Here is an 11,071-nt window from a genome sequence, read left to right on the forward strand (position 1 = left end):
GTACAATTGCTTCTAATAAAATAAATATTAAAAAAAAAAAGAATAATCCAAAAACGACCCAACCAAAGTCCTATAAAGTTGCATCACGATTTCCTGATTCTTATACACGATGCCCCAACCTATGAAAGCAAGCATACCACGTATCTTCTTTACCACTCTATCTACTTGTGTTGGCACTTTCATAAAGTAATGGACTTGGAGCCCAAGATATATTTTCCCCTTACATTTGACCTCCTAAACTGCAACATCTCACACTTGCCCAGATTAAACTTACTGCTATTTCTCTGCACAATTCAATAGCTGATCTATATCCCGCTGTATACTTTGATTGCCTTCCCCACAGTCCGCGACTACAGCAATCTTGGTCACAGCTGCAAACTTACTAATGGACCAGTCTACGTTTACGTCCAAGTCATTTATACGTATCACACACAGCAGAGGCACCAGCATGGATCCCTGTAGAACAGTTGTGAGTGGGTCGTTCCCTGCCTTACAGCAGGCATACTGCAGTGTCCACATGAGGAACATCATTGCTAAGTGCCTGATCCTTATGTTTCTAGTTTATAAAATAAGCCATTTTCCTTTCACTGGTGCAGTAATATCACTGTCTTGTTACAACCGATAGGAAAGGAATCAATCCAGAGTTATGATAGCTTATTATCCTCACTGATCCTGGCTGTATAAATAACTTGACAATGTTCAGTGTGAATGGAAAGAATTGCTCTTCCACCAGGAAAAGGTCAGCTGGAGAAAGATATTTTTCAGATGAGCAGCAGCATGTGGGAGAAAGAATATTAAAACTTTGCTGTAAGTGACGCTGGAAGTTTTCTGAAAGAGCTAACTGGAAGACAATAAAATCAATCTGGTTGAACAGCAATGTGTTTACCATGCACTATTAATGTGCAAATCCATCAGCAGCTTCAGGGAGTACAGACACTCTCAGTTGTAGCCCTCCCCTCCTGCACAGAAACAGCCCGAGGCCCTAAACCTTCCTATTATTTCTTCAAATTGTCTCAATCTTTTGCATTAAATACCCCCATAATCACACTTGAAAATGGCAGTGCCCCCAATTAACAGCTCAAGAACACATCTACTAAAGTGACGTTCTGCCCATCAATCACTCAAGCAATAAAGAACACCTTAAACTGTTCTCAACCCTGTTGTTGGTGATTTTTATATGTCATGTCAATTAAAAAAGATTTCCTTTCTGCTTCTAAATATAATCTCTGTATTTACAAGTGTGTGTATATACACTGAACTTTTTTTTCCTCACATACACACACAAAAACAAACAATAATAGTGCAATAATAGTCATTGTAGCTCAGAGCTTATTTGAGATTGTAGAGAAGAAGCTGTTCCTGAACTTTACAGTTTTCAGGCTCCAGTACCTTCTTCCCAATGGCAGGTGTGAAATGAGTGTGTGGCCTGGGTGGTGTGGGTCTCTGATGATGCTGGCTACCTTTGAGGCAGCGACTCCGGTAAATCCCTTTGATAGTGGGGAGGTCAGAACCCGTGACAGACTGGGCAGTGTTCCCAACTTTTTACAGTCTTCTTCACCCCTGGGCATTCAAGTTGCCCGAACCAAGCCGTGATGCAACCAGTCAATATGCTCTCCACTGCACACATGTAGAAGTTCAAGAGAATCCTCTCTAACATACCGAATCTCCGTGATCTTGTTAGGAAGTAGAGGCGTCGACGGGCTTTCTCACAGTTTAATTTATTAACATCAAGAAAGCAAGCCAGGGATAATCCAACAACCCATTTAATCTGAGAAAGGTGACTGTTCATGCCATACTACTAATGTAGGGATATACTAATGCACCAGCAGGGATTAATGTCCGATTCATCTAACTGACTCACACTGCCTTACTGCCCAAAGTATTGTGACTCAACAGTTGCACTTAATTAGTGACACAATGAGAATCGTACTCCAAGTAAATTCCTGCTCTAAAATTAAAAAATGTAAATATGGTGCTAACATGACAGAAAGCAGGCAGTACAATAAACAGAGAGGCGTAGCACTAGTGAACACGTTGAAACCTGTCTCCCCCACTGCCCAGACAACGCAGTGTCTTTGGCAATATTCTACCTTAGTTGGGTTATGTTTTATGCAAATGAACAAGTGATTTCCCCAAGATGCTTAGCTTGGTAGAAAACTGCAGAATGTTGGCTATACTTAGCAATAAGGAGTTCCCATTACAACATTGTATTGGCTCTGCACCAGTACTCGCTGGAGTTCAGAAGAATGAGGGAGGGACCTCATTGAAACCAACCGAATAATGAAAGTCCGAGATAGTGGATGAGTAGAGGAACTTTCCAGGAGTGGGAGAGTTGAGAAACAATGCAGACCAGGGCCAATATTTTTAAAACGGATATTGATAGTTCTTGATTCATAAGGGCATCAAAGGTTATGGAGAGAAAGCAGGAAATTAGATTTGAGGGGAAAATTAAAAAAATAGATCAGCCATGATCAAATGACAGAGCGGACTCAATGGGCTTAATGTAGAGTCGTTAGGTGTCCTTGGGCAAGACACTTCACCCACCTTTGCCTGTGTGTGCATGTGTGTGAATGTGTGTGAGTGATTGGTGGTGGTTGGAGGGGCCGTAGGCGCAGATTGGCAGCCACGCTTCCGTCAGTCTGCCCCAGGGCAGCTGTGGCTACAGAAGTAGCTTACCACCACCGAGTGTGACTGAGGAGTGAATGAATAATGCGATGTAAAGCGCCTTGAGTATTAGAAAGGCGCTATATAAATCCCATCCATTATTATTATTAGCATTTCTTTCCAGAAAACGAGTTCTTTTTTTTTATTTTTTTTTTTATTTTTAATATATTTTTATATTAAAGGTAATCAATTACAATGCTTCAAACAACTTTATATCAAATTAATTCAATTTGCATTAAGTAAAACACTAGTAATACTTATCTACTATTTTTTTTAGAAATAATGATAGAGAAAGAATAGAACAGTTATAAATCATTAAGAGAGTGATTAAATAATAATTTGATTATATATAAGAAAGAAAAGAGAAACGAAAAAAAAAAAAAAAAAAAAAAATTGAGAAACACAAAAATGTATTATTAATAACACTACTACAAGTGATAGTATCAATAAAGACTTATATGTTAATTCCAATATAAAAATGAATTATTCTCACCAAATCCCGCAGGGTGCACGCCGAGCTGTGTTGCCACGAACAGCTACTTCTCTAAATACTGTATATATGGAGACCATATCTGTTCAAAAGAATTATACTTGTCCAATAGGACAAATCTAATTCTTTCCAGATGTAACGTCTCCATCATCTCTGTTGCCCACATTTTGGTTGTGGGGGATAATGTTCCCTTCCAAAATTTCAATATGATTTTTTTCCCAATTATCAAACAGTAATCAAAGAAATTTCTTTGATTTACTGTAAGTGATAGATGTAAATCCGGAATTCCAAATATTATTAGCTTTGGGTTAGGGTCCAATTTAACTTTGATGACTTCAGAAATAACTTTAAAAATTTCTGTCCAGTAATAATTCAATTTAGGACATGTAACGAAACTATGTATTAAATTTGCCTCTGCTTTCTTGCACTTATCACAAATAGCGGAGAGATTCGGAAAAATACTATTTAATTTAGTTTTCGAATAATGTAACCTATATAATACTTTAAATTGTATCAGTATATGTCTGGCGTTTAATGAACACCGGTGTATTCGTTGTAGACTTTCTTCCCAGTTTTCTTTTGTTATAGCCAATCCCATTTCATTTTCCCATGCTTGACGATATATTTCCGTTATTGGATTCTCCTTATCCAAAATGATGTTATATATATAGGCTATTAATTTTTCTGTATTTGGATATAAATTAAACAGTTCGTCTAACAATCCTGCTTCTTTATTTTTATAATCTTGTGTATTGGATTTAATATAATCTCTAATTTGTAAATACCTAAACAAATGTTGTGGAGACAATCCATAAATATCTTGTAACTCCTGGAATAAAAGAAATTTTCCTTTTCTATAAAGGTGTTCTATCCTTGTAATTCCTAAATCATCCCATTGTTTAAACCCCCCATCTAATATAGCAGGTTTAAACGATGGATTATTCATAATTGGTAATCTAAATAAGAGATTATCCAAATGTAGAGTCTTAACTATTTGTTTCCAAATACGTCTATTATTATATATTATTAGGTTGTCTTTATAAATTTTTTTTTGTACTTCCGTTGGTGCAAAAATTATCGAACCTACATTGAAAGGTAGACAGTCTTCCTTTTCTATATTTAACCATGTCGGTTCATGATCCATATTTACCCACCAGAAATTCATATTCTTAATCTGAACAGCCCAAAAATAATATAAAAAGTTTGGAAGTGCTAATCCTCCATTTATCTTAGCTTTGCATAGATGTTTTTTATTTATTCTGTGATTTTTATAATCCCAAATAAAACTATTGACAATATTATCAATTTTTTAAAAAAAAGTTTTCGGAAGAAAAAAAGGAATAGCCTGAAACAAATATAACAACTGTGGTAGAAATATCATCTTTATGGCACTTATTCTACCAATCATGGATATAGGAAGTGTTTTCCAATATAAAATATTTTTTCTAAGTTTATCTAATAGTTGAGGATAGTTGGATTTTATTAATGAGTTATGAGTTTTAGTTACGTTAATCCCTAAATATTTAAGTTTGTCTGTAACTACTTTTAATGGGTATTGTTGTAATGTATTTAGATTTATTCCTGTTATTGGCATAATCTCGCTTTTATCCCATTTAATCCTATACCCAGAAAATGCACCAAACTTAGTTATAATGTTTAGCAGGTTGGGAATACTAATTTCCGGTTTTGTAATATAAATCAAAACATCATCTGCATATAAAGAAATTTTATTAATTGTTGTATCAGTATTATAGCCATATATTTCAGGTTCAGATCTAATTTTTTCCGCCAATGGTTCTATCACCAATGCGAACAATAAGGGTGATAACGGACATCCCTGTCTGCATCCCCTAGAGAGTTTGAATTTGGCTGATAAAATTTGGTTAGTCAAAATTCTTGCAATAGGATTCGAGTATAAAATTCTTACCCATTTACAAAATCTATCCCCCAATTGAAACTTTTCCATTATATTAAATAAATACATCCATTCCACCTGATCAAACGCTTTTTCTGCATCTAGTGATATAACCGCTAGTTCCGTATCTCGTATTCTTTTTGAATATATAATATTAAACAAGCGTCTGAGATTATGGGATGAATAACGTTTTGACTGCACAGTGGCACTGGCGGTCTCAACTGGCAGATGCAGTATAATATAGATAAATGTGAGGTTATCCACTTTGGTGGCAAAAACAAGGGGACAGATTATTATCTCAATGGGTTTAGGTTCGGTAAGGGGGAGGTGCAGCGAGACCTGGGTGTCAGTCACTGAAAGTTGGCGTGCAGGTACAACAGGCAGTGAAGAAAGCTAATGGAATGTTGGTCTTCATAACAAAAGGATTTGAGTATAGGAGTAGAGAGGTTCTTATGCAGTTGTATAGGGCTCTGGTGAGACCACATCTGGAGTATTGTGTGCAGTTTTGGTCTCCTAATTTGAGGAAAGACATCCTTGTGATTGAGGCAGCGCAGCGTAGGTTCATGAGATTGATCCCTGGGATGGCGGGACTGTCATATGAGGAAAGAATGAAAAGACTCCCAATGTTGGGCAAGTCCAGAACCAGGGGCCACTGTCTTAGAATAAAAGGGAAGCCATTTAAGACTGAGGTGAGAAAAAACTTTTTCACCCAGAGAGTTGTGAATTTGTCGAATTCCTTGCCACAGGGGACAGTGGAGGCCAAGTCAATGGATAGATTTAAGAGAGTTAGATAGAGCTCTAGAGGCTAGTGGAATCAAGGGATATGGGGAGAAGGCAGGCACGGGTTATTGATTGGGGACAATCAGCCATGATCACAATGCGTGGCGGTGCTGGCTCGAAGGGCCGAATGGCCTCCTCCTGCATCTATGGTCTGTCTTCCCTCTGGTTCGCATGCCTGGGTTTTATTGGCAGTAGGCTGACAAGGTGCAAGTGGCCAAACCAATATCAGCTAATTGGATGAAGCTGTTACCAATGATGCTGACGATTGGCCTCTTCTGGTCTCAGCCAGTTAAAGGAACCAGAGCAGCATCCAAGGGAGTGGGTGCTGTCACATTTAACCACATTTATTCCATCTTTAATAACTGACTCTAGCAGTTTCCCCACTACCGATGTTAGACTAACTGGTCTGTAATTCCTTGTGTTCTCTCTCCCTCCCTTTTTAAAAAGTGGGGTTACATTAGCTACCTTCCAATCCTCAGGAACTACTCCAGAATATTAAGAGTTTTGAAAAATTATCACTAATGCATCCACTATTTCTGGGGCTACTTCCTTAAGTCCTCTGGGATGCAGCCTATCTGGCCCTGGGAATTTATCGGCCTTTAATCCATTCAATTTACCTAACACCACTAACACCACTTCCCGGCTAACCTGGATTTCACTCAGTTCCTCCATCTCATTTGACCCCCGGTCCCCTGCTATAATAATCCGGCAGATTATTTAAGTCTTCCTTAGTGAAGACAGAACCAAAGTAGTTATTCAATTGGGCTGCCATGTCCTTGTTCTCCATGATCAATTCACCTGTTTCTGACTGCAAAGGACCTACATTTGTTTTAACTAATCTTTTTCTCTTCACATATCTATAAAAACTTTTGCAGTCAATTTTTATGTTCCCTGGCAGTTTTCTTTCATAATCTATTTTCCCTTTCCTAATTAAGCCATTTGTCCTCCTCTGCTGGACTCTGAATTTCTCCCAGTCCTCTGGTAGGCTGCTTTTTCTGGCTAATTTGTATGCTTCATCTTTTGTTTTGATACTATCCCTGATTTCACTTGTTATCCACGGATGCACTACCTTCCCTGATTAATTCTTTTGTCAAACTGGGATGAACAATTGTTGCAGTTCATCCATGCAGTCTTTAAATGCCTTCCATTGCCTATCCACCTTCAACCCTTTAAGAATCAATTGCCAGTCTATCTTGGCCAATTCACGTATCATACCCTCAAAGTTACCTGATGGCGGCTTCCATCCCACAAGTAGCCAAAGTAGTCTTGGCTGCATTCTCCACCGGTGTGGCACCAGGGACGATGACTGGTTCAGCATCATCCCCAATGCCAAAGATTAGTTAATTGTAATGAGTCAGGGAATGGATTTGACGATTATGATTGCAGGCACATCATCGAAAGCAGAAGAATCCAGGTAACTATTGCAGACATATTATTTCCCTATTCTTTCAACAGTAATACATTACAACAGGAAGCAGTCTTATTTGATGAAATATAACCAAGAAATAAGAAGCATTGTGAAATGTAATGGGTTTCTCTCGCAAATAGAATATTTAGGTCTGAACAATAGGAAGTGGTGGAGTAGTGAACACCCACTGCGATACATCAGAGATAATTTGGCACCGTATTTTTTTCACAATACCTACAAGAATAGGGAATGATGGGATGAAATGGAAGGAAAATAACTGTAATTCAGGCATTTTCTAATGCTGAGTGTTCATTTGGAGCTTTGCCAGTCAGTAAATGACACACTCACTGCTCTGGGTCAGCCAGAAGCCCAAGGGAAATATGAAATCTGCAACTGCAGAAGGGAATTTACAAATGATTCCACAGAATGCTGAGTCATTTGAGTCAAGAACTCGCATCAGAAAACAGCAGATCCAGGATTTACACCCACTAATCTTGATGATTGTGATTACCAGAAACATGCTCACAGGACCACCAGGAGTCGATATTCAGAAACATAGTTCTGTGAGGCCATCTCTCATTGCTCCCCTCTGTCATTCCCACTGCCCTATCTGTTGCAGATCCAGCATCTGCAGTCTCTTGTGCCTCCATTTTACTGCTCCACTGCAAAGTTTCTTCAAGGTCTGCCCTTTTTGAACTTCCCTTAATGGGAGTTCTTTGAGACCTTCTCTTAATTCTTCCTCAAAATGTTACCTGCCCATTTCCTTCCACAGGTGCTGCCTGATCCGCTGAGTTCTTAACGAAGTTCACTTGAAAAAAAAATCACGAACACGAGATGTTTAAGGTTGAAACATAGAAAATAGGTGCAGGAGTAGGCCATTCGGCCCTTCGAGCCTGCACCGCCATTCAATATGATCATGGCTGATCATCCAACTCAGTATCCCGTACCTGCCTTCTCTCCATACCCCCTGATCCCTTTAGCCACAAGGGCCACATCTAACTCCCTCTTAAATATAGTCAATGAACTGGCCTCAACTACCTTCTGTGGCAGAGAATTCCACAGATTCACTACTCTCTGTGTAAAAAATTATTTTCTCATCTCGTTCATAAAACTGTAAAATCATTTTAAACCTAATCCAGTTCTTTGTTTTCTGCTCGGATGTTCTTTGGGAATGCTCTTTCTATTAACAAAAGGTAGAATGCATAGAAGAAAGACACAAAATGCCGGAACTACCCAGCGGCTCAGGCAACATCACTCTCCAGTGCAAAGCAGTTTATTTTATTCATGGAAAGCCGGCAAGGGCAGAGAACAATCTAATAATCCAATAACAGTTTATAAAGTTTAAAATATATATTTTTTTATTAGTATAGCAATTTGAGTTTCACAATACCTTAATTGGCACATGTGACAATAAACTGACCTTTGAACCTTTAAATACATGTCTACCATTCTTTTGGCTTTTGATGCCAAACTTCTATCTGCCACATAAATACAACAAAACTCTCAATATAACTTCACCACATGGGGTTTACCACATTGCCAAAACTGTTATTTAAATTTAGATAACTTTTTATAAAAATTAGGTGCAGGAGTAGGCCAGTCGGCCCTTCGAGCCAGCACCGCCATTCAATGTGATCATGGCTGATCGTCCCCAATCAGTATCCCATTCCAGCCTTCTTCCCATATCCCCTGACTCCACTATTTTTAAGAGCCCTATCTAGCTCTCACTTGAAAGTATCCAGAGAACCGGCCTCCACCGCCCTCTGAGGCAGAGAATTCCACAGACTCAGAAACATCTGTGAAAAAGTGTTTCCTCATCTCCTTTCTAAATGGCTTACCCCTTATTAGAAACATAGAAAATAGGTGCAGGAGTAGGCCATTCGGCCCTTCGAGCCTGCACCGCCATTCAATATGATCATGGCTGATCATCCAACTCAGTATCCTGTACCTGCCTTCTCTCCATACCCCCTGATCCCTTTAGCCACAAGGGCCACATCTAACTCCCTCTTAAATATAGCCAATGAACTGGCCTCAACTACCTTCTGTGGCAGAGAATTCCAGAGATTCACCACTCTCTGTGTGAAAAATGTTTTTCTCATCTCGGTCCTAAAAGATTTCCCCCTTATCCTTAAACTGTGACCCCTTGTTCTGGACTTCCCCAACATCGGGAACAATCTTCCTGCATCTAGCCTGTCCAACCCCTTAAGAATTTTGTAAGTTTCTATAAGATCCCCCCTCAATCTTCTAAATTCTAGCGAGTAATTTTCTTAAACTGTTCTATTCTTAAACTGTGGCCCCTGGTTCTGGACTCCCCCAACATCGGAAACATGTTTCCTGCCTCTAGCATGTCCAAACCCTTAATAATCGTATATGTTTCAATAAGATCTCCTCTCATCCTTCTAAACTCCAGAGTATACAAGACCAGCCGCTCCATTCTCTCAGCTTATGACAGTCCCGCCATCCCGGGAATTAACCTTGTAAACCTACGCTGAACTCCCTCAATAGCAATAATGTCCTTCCTCAAATTATGGGACCAAAACTGCACACAATACTCCAGGTGCGGTCTCAATAGGGCCCTATACAACTGCAGAAGGACCTCTTTGCTCCTATACCCAACTCCTCTTGTTATGAAGACCAACATGCCATTCGCTTTCTTCACTGCCTGCTGTACCTGCATGCTTACATTCATTGACTGATGAACAAGGACCCCCCAGATCCCGTTTTACTTCCCCTTTTCCCAACTTGACACCATTTAGATAATAATCTTCCTTCCTGTTTTTGCTACCAAAGTGCATAACCTCACATTTATCCACATTAAACTGCATCTGCCCACTCACCCAACCTGTCCAAGTCACCCTGCATTCCCATAGCATCCTCCTCACAGTTCACACTGCCATCCAGCTTTGTGTCGTCTGCAAATTTGCTAATGTTACTTTGAATCCCTTCATCTAAATCATTGATGTATATTGTAAATAGCTGCGGTCCCAGCACCGAGCATTGCGGTACCCCACTAGTCACTGCCTGCCATGCTGAAAGGGACCCGTTAATCCATACTCTTTCTTTCCTGTCTGCCAACCCATTTTCTATCCATGTCAGCACTCTACCCCCAATACCATGTGCCCTCATTTTACCCACTAATCTCCTATGTGGGACTTTATCAAATGCTTTCTGAAAGTCCAGGTACACTACATCCACTGGCTCTCCCTTGTCCATTTTCCTAGTTACATCCTCAAAAAATTCCAGAAGATTAGTCAAGCATGATTTCCCCTTCGTAAATCCATGCTGACTCATTACTGTTACTGCTATCCAAATGAGCCACTATTTCATCTTTTATGATTGACTCCAGCAACTTCCCCACCACCGACGTCAGGCTATCAGGTCTATAATTCCCTGTTTTCTCTATCCCGCCTTAAAAAGTGGGATAACTTTAGCTACCCTCCAATCCACAGGAAATGATCCTGATACTATAGAACATTGGAAACTTATCACCAATGCGTCCACGATTACTAGAGCCACTTCCTTAAGTACCCTGGGATGCAAACCATCAGGCCCAGAGGAATTATCAGCCTTCAGTTCCATCAGTCTATCCAACATCATTTCCTGCCTAGTGTGGATTTCCTTCAGTTCCTCCGTCACCCCAGATCCTTTGGCCACTGGTATATCAGGAAGATTGTTTGTGTCCTCCTTAGTGAAGACCGATCCAAAGTACCTGTTCAACTCATCTGCCATTTCCTTGTTCTCCATAATAAATTCACCTTTTTCAGTCTTCAAGGGTCCAACTTTGGTCTTAACTAATTTTTTTCCTCTCCATATA

The sequence above is a fragment of the Amblyraja radiata genome, chromosome 4 (genome assembly GCF_010909765.2).
Source record: "Amblyraja radiata isolate CabotCenter1 chromosome 4, sAmbRad1.1.pri, whole genome shotgun sequence".
Lineage (NCBI taxonomy): Eukaryota > Metazoa > Chordata > Chondrichthyes > Rajiformes > Rajidae > Amblyraja > Amblyraja radiata.